Raw genomic sequence first — 10,947 nt, forward strand, 5'->3', positions numbered from 1 at the left:
GTATTGGTTGACTGCTGTTCACACATTTCAGTGTCTTCACCCAGCAAAATGGACACAGTACTACTGCTGTTCTGCAACGTCAAATTTTTGTTGCTACAGGAATGGTGTCCAAAAACAGTCCAACATGAAATCAAACTACTCTTGCATTTCAAAGTTGTGGTCACAGAATTACACAAGTTAGAGAATTCAGAAACTCAGTGTTAACATGATCACAAGTATCGATTTTTTTAATATGAGTTGTTGTGATGCAATTGTCGAGTGGTGTTTTATAATAATGTACGTACAGTGTTAACGTATTTGGCGCTCTTTAACAACTAAATAACGAAAGACGGTATTTTATTTTCAGTAGCAGTAGTAATACGCACCTGCGTGTGGTTTTTCTGTATATGTATAGTTGTTGTTTATGTTGCACATGCTTTGTGTTGAACCGGTACCTAATAAACCATCTGTATTTCCAAATACGCAAATATTCGTTTTCTAACAAAATCCCAGCGGGTTATGGGCCCAGGTGCGTGTTAAAAGGACACTTGTACGAAAATAATGACGTAGCTCTGTGCAAAATGTTTTTAAAGTTATCTACAAGAAGACGTTTTTGAAGTTGTTAATTCCACGCAACCATCGAAGGATTCAACAAGAATTATCAACATCGGAGTTGCGGAAGGCAAAACAAATTGCAACACTTGCAAATACATAATAAGTATTTGTCTACGAGGAATTCCTGTTTTGACTGCAAATATGTCGGAAAAAACTTTGCAGAAAATAATGCGCCTAAATACTGCGAGTGAAGTGTGGACAGAATTACACAAAATATTTGATGGTGTCTCTGAAGACAAAGTTTACAACCTTTGTCTGCAGTTCTTTAGTTACAAAAAGGCTCCTGAAGACGATATTGCTGACACATACTTCCAAACTGAAAAATTTGTGAAGTGAAATGAAACAGGAAATTACTAAAGATATCGTAAATAATTCAAAAATGCCTGATTTGTTTTTTATTTGTAAAATATTAGGCACTCTACCAGGAGACTATTTATCGTTTAAATCTAGTTGGACGCTAACCGGAACGTCTAGAGATGACATAACAATTGATAATTTAACAAATCAATTGTGTGCATATGAGAAAGCTCTGAGGACAAAGGAAGATGATTTTAGTAAACAAGAAGCCCTCACTACAGACTCATTAAATCTGTCATTTCAGCAAGTAAATCCAATGGAGAAAAAGAAATTAATATGTAATTACTGCAACAAGCCCAACCATATAATTAAAGTGTGCTGAAAGCTGGCAGTGGATGGCAAATCTCCAAAACCAGCTACCACAGATACAAATATGCTACTTCTTTCTGTGACATCTTCTGTGATGAACTCTGAATGTAGAAATGAGGACTGGTATATAGACAATGGCGCAACAAGTCATATTACATATGATAGGAATTGTTTCAAAACATTTCAGCCTTTTCTAACAAAACTCTCAGTTACTATAGCTAATGGTGACATTATTGAAGCTATTGGAAAAGGTTCAATAGACAATGAAGCAGCAGTTGGAGGAAACTGGAACAGAATTACCTTAACAGATGTATGGTATGTACCTCAGATTCACAAGAATTTATTCTCTGTTCTTGCAGCACAGGATAAACGTCCAGAAAGTATATTCACATCAAGCGCAGAAATTTGTCATCTTAAGATTGATAATGTCACTAGATTGGTAGGTGACTGTGATCGCTTTGTAGGCCTTTTTAAACTTGCTGTAAGAAATGTGAAACCTAGCTCCCTCAGCGAAGTTAACACCACTAGCAGAGACAATACGCTGCAGCTTTATCACGAAAGATTCGGAAACTATACAAGCGCGATGTGAAGTCTGCACTTTGTAGCGAATTAAATATTGAGGTGGAAATGGACAGTGAACTTTGTGAAGGCTGTATTTATGGCAAGGCTCATCGTTTACCATTTGGCAACAGAAAGAGGACAGCAGAACCAGATGAGCTTATTCACGCTGATGTATGTGTTCCGTTTCAAGTACCTTCTGTGTCAGGGCACCGGTACTTTATTCTTTTCGAAGATGATTATACAAAGTTTAGGGCAACACATTTCATACAAGAAAAGTCTGGAGTTGCAGAAAAGTTAAGGCAGTTCATAGCTGAAGCAAAAGCTCCTGGGCATACCACCAAGGAACTTCTGAGTGGTCATGGGAAAGAATTTGACAACAAACAAGCAAAAGAGATTCTTCACAAAGAGGGTGTAATTCAACGCCTCACAATGCCTTACACTCCAGAACAAAATGGGTGCAGTGAAAGAGAGAACTGCACAGTTGTGGAAACTGCCAGAGCCATAATGCATGCACATTCAAACATTCCACAGGAACTTTGGGCAGAGATGGTGAACACCACAACCTACATTCTATCTGAACAGGGCCTTCCAGTATTCCGGGAACAGCTCCATATGAATTGTGGTATGGAAGGAAGCCAAGACTGAAACATCCGCAGGTGATAGGCTCCACTTGCTATGCTCATATTCCAAAACAACAGAGGAGGAACATGGACCGAAAAGCACTGAAAGGTGTCTTCATTGGATATGATCACAATGAGGGTTACATAATTTATTGTGGAGAGGTGTGCAAACTCATTAGGTCATGAGATGTCATCTTTGAGGAGAGGCCACTGAAGAATGAGAAAAGTTCAACTCTTCCAGTGAATGTTTTCAATCATCAGGATCCAGCACCTCAGACTGAAGACCAATGGTATTGATAGTGAAAGTGAAGAGGATGGCAGTTCCTCGGATGTAGATGAAGACCCTCAGGAGGAAGATCAGGAAGCCACAAGTGGAGAAGCTTTACCATGTCTGCGTGATTGGTTAACCCTCAGACCTCCACAAAAATTTAATGATTATGTAATGTACCTCTCACTATCTTTCCAAGAACCAGAAACAGACAGCGATGCCATGAAGTCTGTTCATCACGACTTCTAGAAGGAAGCTATGGATTCTGAAATAAAAGCTCTTCAAGAAAATAGAACGTGGGTTGTGGTTGACCTACCATATGCAAAGAGGTCCATTCCTAATAGATGGGTGTATAAAGTCAAAACAAATGCTGATGGCTCAGTCAATAAATTCAAGGCAAGATTGGTGATTAAGGGTAATTCGCAGCAGAAAGGAGTTGACTATGGCCAGACTTTCAGTCCTGTGGCTAGAGTGTCTACCATTCGAGCACTATTAAGTGTTGCTGCAAGTGAGAGCATGAAACTTTTACAAATTGATGTTTCAACTGCTTTTCTTTATGATGATTTAAAAGAAACCATTTATATGCAACAACCTCAAGGATGTGATGATGGGTCTGGGAGAGCATGTCACTTGAAGAAAAGTCTATATGGACTGAAACAGGCTCCGCATTGCTGGAATGAGAAGTTCAGTAATCATCTCACTAAATTGGGCTTTCTGAGGAGTGAAGCTGATCCTTGTCTTTTCGTGAGACAGTAAGGCTGTAAGAAAATATTCCTTGGGCTTTATGTTGATGACGGTCTGATTGCAGCTCACAGTGAACAGGAACTTGAAGACATTGTCAGTGATTTAAGAGAAGAGTTTAAAATTACTTCAGTGCCTGCATCATTTTTCTTAGGTCTGGAAATTGACCAACAAGAATGTGGAACTGTATGTGTAAGTCAGACTCATTACACAGGAAAATACCAGAGTGTTTCAACATGAAGAACTGCAAGGCTGTAACTACACCCATTATAATTGACAGTGATACAGAAGAAAGTCCTCGTAACTCTGAATTTCCATACAGCCAAGCTGTTGGAGCACTGATGTTTCTGATGTGTGGGAGACGTCCTGACATTGCGTATGCTGCCAGTGTTGTATCATGAAATCAACAGATTGTGATGTAGTGAAAGCTAAACGAATCTTACGATACTTGAGAGACACAACAAATTATGGACTTTTATATAAAAACAATTCTAAGAAGCAGGTTTTAGAGTGTTCTAGTGATGCTGACCACATTGGAGGTGATCTTGGCTCTGGGCTCTCAACATATGGTGTCCTTTGTCTGTACTTTGGGGCGCCTATTTCCTGGATTAGTCAAAGGCAATCTTCTGTTGCCATAGCCACAACTGAAGCTGAGGTTGTGACTGCCAGTGAAGCTGGTTGGGAAATTGTCTGGATCAAGAAGCTTCTGACAGAAATGGACCAATTGGAGGCAACACCAGTTCTGCAGGCTGACAACAAAACTGCTATCTGGCTTGCCCAGAATCCTGAGTTTCACTGAAGAATGAAGCATATTCATATAAGGCATTTCTTTGTCCGTGAACTAGTCGACGCTTATGAAATCACAGTTGCAAAAGTAGACACTGTATAACAACTTGCTGATATACTAAAAAAGCCACTGTTTTACATTAGATATCAGTATTTATGTAATAAGAGTAGACTTCGCAAGTTATTAAATAAGGAAGAGCGTTAATGTGTTTCACATCTTTGGTGTTCTTTAATAGCTAAATAACTAAAGTCAGTATTTCATGTTCAGTGGTTTGTAATACGCACCTGTGTGTGGTTTCTCTGTATGTTGTTGTTGTTGTTGTATGTGCTTTGTGTTGAACCAGTACCTAATAAACCATGTGTATTTCCAAGTATGCAAATATTCGTTTTCTAACAAAACCTCAGCATGCAGTAAAAGGCAGTCATCAGATCAGCGAAGTTAAACGCTGTCAGACAGGGCTATGACTTGAATGGGGGACCATTCGGTCTGCCGAGCACTGTTGGTAAGTGGGGTGTACTCAGCCCTTGTGAGGTAAACTGAGGAGCTACTTGATGGAGAAGTGGCAGCTCCAGTCATGTAAACTGACTAACGGTCAGTGGTGTGATGTGCTGACCACATGCCCCTCCACATCCGCATTCAGTGACGCCTGTGGGCTGAGGATGACATGGCGCCCAGTCGGTACCGCTAGAACTTCATGGTGCCTGTTCACGCAGAGTCTAGTTAGGAAAAGGCAGTAGTAACACAATTTTTGTAGCAAAAGGAGCCATTTCTGGGAAATTTTGGACTTCCAAGTAAGACCAAAGGTTCTAACGGAAAAGAAGTATGAAATATAAGTTTATATCGTTTTAGAGTTCAAAGGGAAGCAGAAAAAGGATGTAAGAGTTATCCTCTGGAAGGAGGACCAGAAACAGATGCGTGGAAAGTTGACGAAGGGATGGTAGATGAGGCACATTAAAAAGGGTATGAGGGTTGATGCTCTATGGGAAACTTCACAGCGAGGCGACTGTGCGTACTTGAGCTGGGTAGAACAATGCATTCTTTCCTTCTTCTATTCTCTTCCTCTTTTGTTTAATATATTGTTGATAATCTTCAGTATGTCCATATAGACAATTGAAGTGGGGAAGTCATTAAAATGGCAAGAGAATATGTGAAGTAAGTCAATGGTTGGATACAGGATGTCATGAAGATATCATGATAAACGTAAAATCCTGAAACTAGAACAGTGTGAATAGAGTTTTGAAATACAGAGAAAATAACAAGGGGGACATGAAGTGAAAACAAGACAAAATTCTGGGTAAACCATGATATTGGAAGTAACGCTCTGTGATATACAAGTATGAAAAGTGTCTTTATGTTTTAAGTTAAATAGGTTACAAGAGGAATAAATATAATAGAACTGTAACTTGGAACTAAGGTAACAGTGCGGAATGTGTAATATACACGAGGGCAAGAATCTGATGTTAAGAAGATTAGTGATTTGTGTCACAAACAGGTGTGTGATCTGTATATTTTATGTAATTGGCTAAGGAAATAAGAGACTGGGCAGTGTGGAGCACCAGAAAAGGTGGACTTAGAAGTATAAATATAAAAAGGTACAATGATTTAGTAAATGTAGCAAATGCAATCAAGAAAGTATGATTTTCAGTGTACGAAAACCAAAAAAGTACAATAATGGACAGGGAAAAGTCTATGGAGTCATGAGTGGTATTTCTTGGACAGAGTAAATCATAATGAGTAATAATGGTAAGCTTCCATCACTGAAGTCATGACTAAAATTATTCTGAAAATATTTGGAAAAAGTAGTGTAACAAATTAATCTGTGTGTAGTTAGATTACAAACTTTGTTACATGGTGTGGAAAATGGTGGCCTTCAGGTGTCATTGTGAGGCTTATATTCTGAGATTTATGAACCTATCTCACATTAGAGAAAGATGGCTTTGGAGTAGGGATTGGAGTGGACCATGGTGTTGATGAGGAAGAAGGTGTCATGGGAGACATGGTGGACAGCAATACTCTCTTTTGTCCCATGCCTAAGGTTAGATTTCAAGGTGGAGGATCATAATCACTTACCCCATATCTTATAGGTTAACACACCAGCACTAGCATGTGAAACTGTGTGGTGAAGTTAGATGTGAAGTGTTAAGTGGTACGACAAAGTAACTGTGATAACACTACATACATAGCATAAAGAGATACTCTTACTGAAATTTGTTGTATTAGAATTAACTTAAAAATTTTATATATGTATCCTCATGACAAATAAAATGATGTAACTATCAGTGCATGTTTCTTTAAAATATATAGTGTTAAAAGTTGGGGGTGGGGGTGGGGGGAGTTCTAAAAACTGGTAAGACTTGCAAAGGACATGTAAAGGCCAGAATTGAATGCTGTGACCAGTTGGGGGCAGGAGAAAATGTGAGAAAATGAAATATACCTACATGTCGTAGAAATAAAGGAAAGTGAAGTTTATCATGTACCGATATTCAGTGCTCATGAATGTTTCAAAAACAATATGAGAAGGTTGAGACATGGCAGAGGTAGATTCTTGCATGCTCAGCACACTCATAGCTAATCTGTAGATAAATTAAAATAATGAAGGAGAGTGATTAGTATATGCAATCACAGGATGATGTACATACAATTTGATTAGAGAGGGCCTTGTGAAAACATGCTTTGTGATTTGAGCGTTAGATCTCAAGATATATCAGTTTCAACTAAGCACTGAAATTAGAATTTGTAGGACCACCTGAAGGGAAGAAGGTACCATTGTTGCATAGGGAGGAAAGGGAGGGAGAAGGGGGGACAAGGGCACCATGTCATTAGGGCAGGCAGGAGAGCATAGTTGCAGAAAGTTTCGGAGAGCTGACACAAGGTTTCGCTAAGGCACAAACAATTCGTAAGACTGAATTTTTGAGGGCAGATATCCCTTGGAAATCAGCGAACGGACGAGTCCAAGGAATGGACGACAAAGGAAAAAAAATACTACTTCCGAAAAACGCATTTTAAGACAATAAAAATGAAGTGAAAATTTTCAGAGAGTGCTGCTAAAGAGTATCCACTGGGGAAACCAATATGGGACACTGCAGTTTTGATAGACAAATAATTGATAAAGTGGCTTGCCTGATGTCACAGCAGCCTCAAAAGTACTAAGTAAGACAGACAGGCCATTGAATGGAAGAAAACGCCTTGGGACCTGGCTGATGTCGGACCTACTTCGGACTATAATCCGCCATGGTTACATCATATGCTTTCTATTTGCCCATTTCATATTAAATAAGACTAAATAGATTCAATCACATAGGCAATCTTTTTAGTTGCCGTTTCAATATTTATTTTTCCTGGTGGCAATATATACAGACTTAGATGGAGGTAGTTTAAGTGAACAAAGCATATGGGAGGTCATACATCATGACTCAACCAACTGTCGGTCAGTGGGTTGAGGGCTTCATTGGTATACTGGCTCATTGTTGTAACAAGATGTCGAAGATGGCCGTGTGGTTGAGTCTAGGTTGTTGGTGTGATTTTTGTTCTGAAGAAATCGTGTGAAGGCAGAGTCCAAAACTTTCCTAAGAGCTACATGGCACAACATCAAAGGGATTTTAAGGTTATCTACGAGTAAATAAATATGACACAATGGGATTGTTTTGTATCCACATAAGTTTCTCTCCCAACTTAAGGCTCGCAGTCACTCAACGTAGTTCTACGACAATGAAATCCTGCACTCCTGTTAGATCGTCGGTTACCGTCACATGCAAGTTGTTCCGAAATACGTTACCGTGCTGTGTATTGCCTTGGTTCTTTCTCTCAGTGCAGTCCAATGTATTTATTTGTATTAACATCAAATTGATAAACTATGTTCACAAAATAACCGAGAGAAGGTCAACTTTGTTACAGTTTAAGTTGAAATTTCAATGAATGTTGTTGATCAGTAGAACACAGGTAGCTAACACAAACAACAGTCAGAAGTTACCGGTAAATAACGGTTTGTGTCTATTAGTGTGGCTTTCACAAAGTGACAATCTGAGAGAGAAAAGGTTGTAATGAAATATTTCTATCTGTAACATCGCTAACTGTGGTGAAAAATGGACCAAATTTGTGAATGAGCAACTCTGTAGGTTTAGCCCGAACTGAAAAGTTAAGCAATGAGAAACAAAAAACGGAATGGTCTACAGGTGCTTACTAAGATGTGTGATCGCATGTTAGTGTTAGAAATGTAGAATGGTGATATGGGAGGAAATAAGAATAGTCCAACGTAGTTGGGAAGACGTTGACATTAATCTGTGTGTGCTCTGGAGTCAACAAAAAGTCTTTCCCACCCAACACGTCTAAGTACACTGTGAATGAAAGCATTAAGTTTCATCAAACTGCACTGTTGTCGATGAAGGTAAATAAATCACCAAGTGTAAGATCGCAAAATCATAGTAGATTGGAACATATACTCACCATTCTCCTTGTTCTTGAGGCTGAAGGCCGTTCTGCATGGTGTGCGGAATGCTGATTTCTGCAAGGTAAAATTAGCTCCTTCCCGGCCAACATTTCTGAGTAGTAGTAGACACCGAAGGCCAATTTGTCTAGCTAGAAGGGTAGTTGCTGTTCTGGACCAAAATGCTCCTCGCCGCCAAGTAGGCCTGATTAGACAGTGAAGAAACTGGTTACATTCCATAAAAGTGTATATTTATAGATCATGGTAAAATTGCAGAAGAATATAAGAACACAGTATCACAACGGACTGAAACATGTACTCACAGTCCCATCTCTTGCGCTCGAGTTTGAAGACTGTTTTATCTAGTTAGCAGAATGGTTGCTACTCTGCGCCAAATTCAGCTCCTTTCTAGTCACCAGGCCTGAGTAGTACTTGGCCATGAAGGCTGTTTTGTTAGCGAGCAGAATACCTGCTGCCCTGGAGCAATATAGTCGCCCTCCAGCCAGCAGGCTTGAGTAGACTGTGAACAAAAACGGTTACTTTTTATCAAAATGTACCATGTAGTTAGAGGTAAAAAATATAAACAAGTGTGTGAACAAAATATCAAGCAGACTGGATCATGTACTCACCATCCTACTTCCTGTTGTCGAGTCTGAACACAATCACAATCTTGCCTGGTGACCAGAATGCTTCCTGCTGTGGGCTGAAATCAGCTTCTTCACGGACAATAGATCTGAGTAGTGGTTGGCTCTGAATGCCGTTTTGTCAAGTGTTCAGAACAGTTTCTGCTTTGGGCCAAAATCAGCACACTGCCAGCAAACAGGCCTGAGTAACTGTGAACAACAAAACAATGTTTCAATAAAAAAAAAACCCAGTTGATCAATGTGAAAAATATAAACCAGTGTAAGAACACATTATCACAGGACACTGGATTGTATACTCACCATTTTAGCTCCTTTGGTCAATTTCGAAGGCCGTTTTGCATGGCGAGCAGAATTATTGCTGCTCCACGCTATAGTCAGATCCTTTCAGGCCAACAGCCCAGACCAGTGCTTGGTCCTGAAGGGTGTTTTGTTTAGACAGCACAACACTTGCTGCTCTGGGCCAGTATAGTCACTCTTCTGTCCAGCAGGAATGCGTAGACTGTGAACAAAAAGGTTACATGTTATCAAGATGTACCCGTATCGATAGGGGTAAAAAATATAAACAACTGTGTGTACAAAATATCAAGCAGACTGGATCATATACTCACCATCCTACTTATTGTGCTCTAGTCTGAATGGCGTTTCGCGTGGTGAGCGGAATTCTTGCTGCTCTGGACTAAATCTAGCTTCTTCCCGGCCTACAGGTCTGAGTAGTGCTGGCCCTGCGGGCCGTATTGTGGAGTGTGCAGAACAGGTGTTCCTTGGGGCCAAAATTGGCACACTCCCGGCTAACATGCTTGAGAAGACTTGCTGCTCCACGCTATAGTCAGATCCTTTCAGGCCAACAGCCCAGACCAGTGCTTGGTCCTGAAGGGTGTTTTGTTTAGACAGCACAACACTTGCTGCTCTGGGCCAGTATAGTCACTCTTCTGTCCAGCAGGAATGCGTAGACTGTGAACAAAAAGGTTACATGTTATCAAGATGTACCCATATCGATAGGGGTAAAAAATATAAACAAGTGTGTGTACAAAATATCAAGCAGACTGGATCATATACTCACCATCCTACTTATTGTGCTCTAGTCTGAATGGCGTTTCGTGTGGTGAGCGGAATGCTTGCTGCTCTGGACTAAATCCAGCTTCTTCCCGGCCTATAGGTCTGAGTAGTGCTGGCCCTGCGGGCCGTATTGTGGAGTGTGCAGAACAGGTGTTCCTTGGGGCCAAAATTGGCACACTGCCAGCGAACATGCTTGAGAAGACTTGCTGCTCCACGCTATAGTCAGATCCTTTCAGGCCAACAGCCCAGACCAGTGCTTGGTCCTGAAGGGTGTTTTGTTTAGACAGCACAACACTTGCTGCTCTGGGCCAGTATAGTCACTCTTCTGTCCAGCAGGAATGCGTAGACTGTGAACAAAAAGGTTACATGTTATCAAGATGTACCCGTATCGATAGGGGTAAAAAATATAAACACGTGTGTGTACAAAATATCAAGCAGACTGGATCATATACTCACCATCCTACTTATTGTGCTCTAGTCTGAATGGCGTTTCGTGTGGTGAGCGGAATGCTTGCTGCTCTGGACTAAATCCAGCTTCTTCCCGGCCTATAGGTCTGAGTAGTGCTGGCCCAGCGGGCCGTATTGCG

The 10,947-nt window shown here is 40.4% G+C and overlaps 1 long non-coding RNA gene across 1 annotated transcript; it reads right to left on the bottom strand.

Annotated features, from left to right (window-relative positions):
* Positions 1 to 9,143: 9,143 nt before the first annotated feature.
* On the bottom strand, positions 9,144 to 9,777 carry LOC124711136. Its single transcript, XR_007005428.1, has 3 exons — positions 9,605 to 9,777; positions 9,290 to 9,493; positions 9,144 to 9,170 (listed from the first exon to the last, which is right to left on the bottom strand). It is a non-coding gene; the product is annotated as an uncharacterized LOC124711136 (long non-coding RNA).
* Positions 9,778 to 10,947: the final 1,170 nt, after the last annotated feature.

This window comes from Schistocerca piceifrons, chromosome 8 (genome assembly GCF_021461385.2).
Source record: "Schistocerca piceifrons isolate TAMUIC-IGC-003096 chromosome 8, iqSchPice1.1, whole genome shotgun sequence".
NCBI lineage: Eukaryota > Metazoa > Arthropoda > Insecta > Orthoptera > Acrididae > Schistocerca > Schistocerca piceifrons.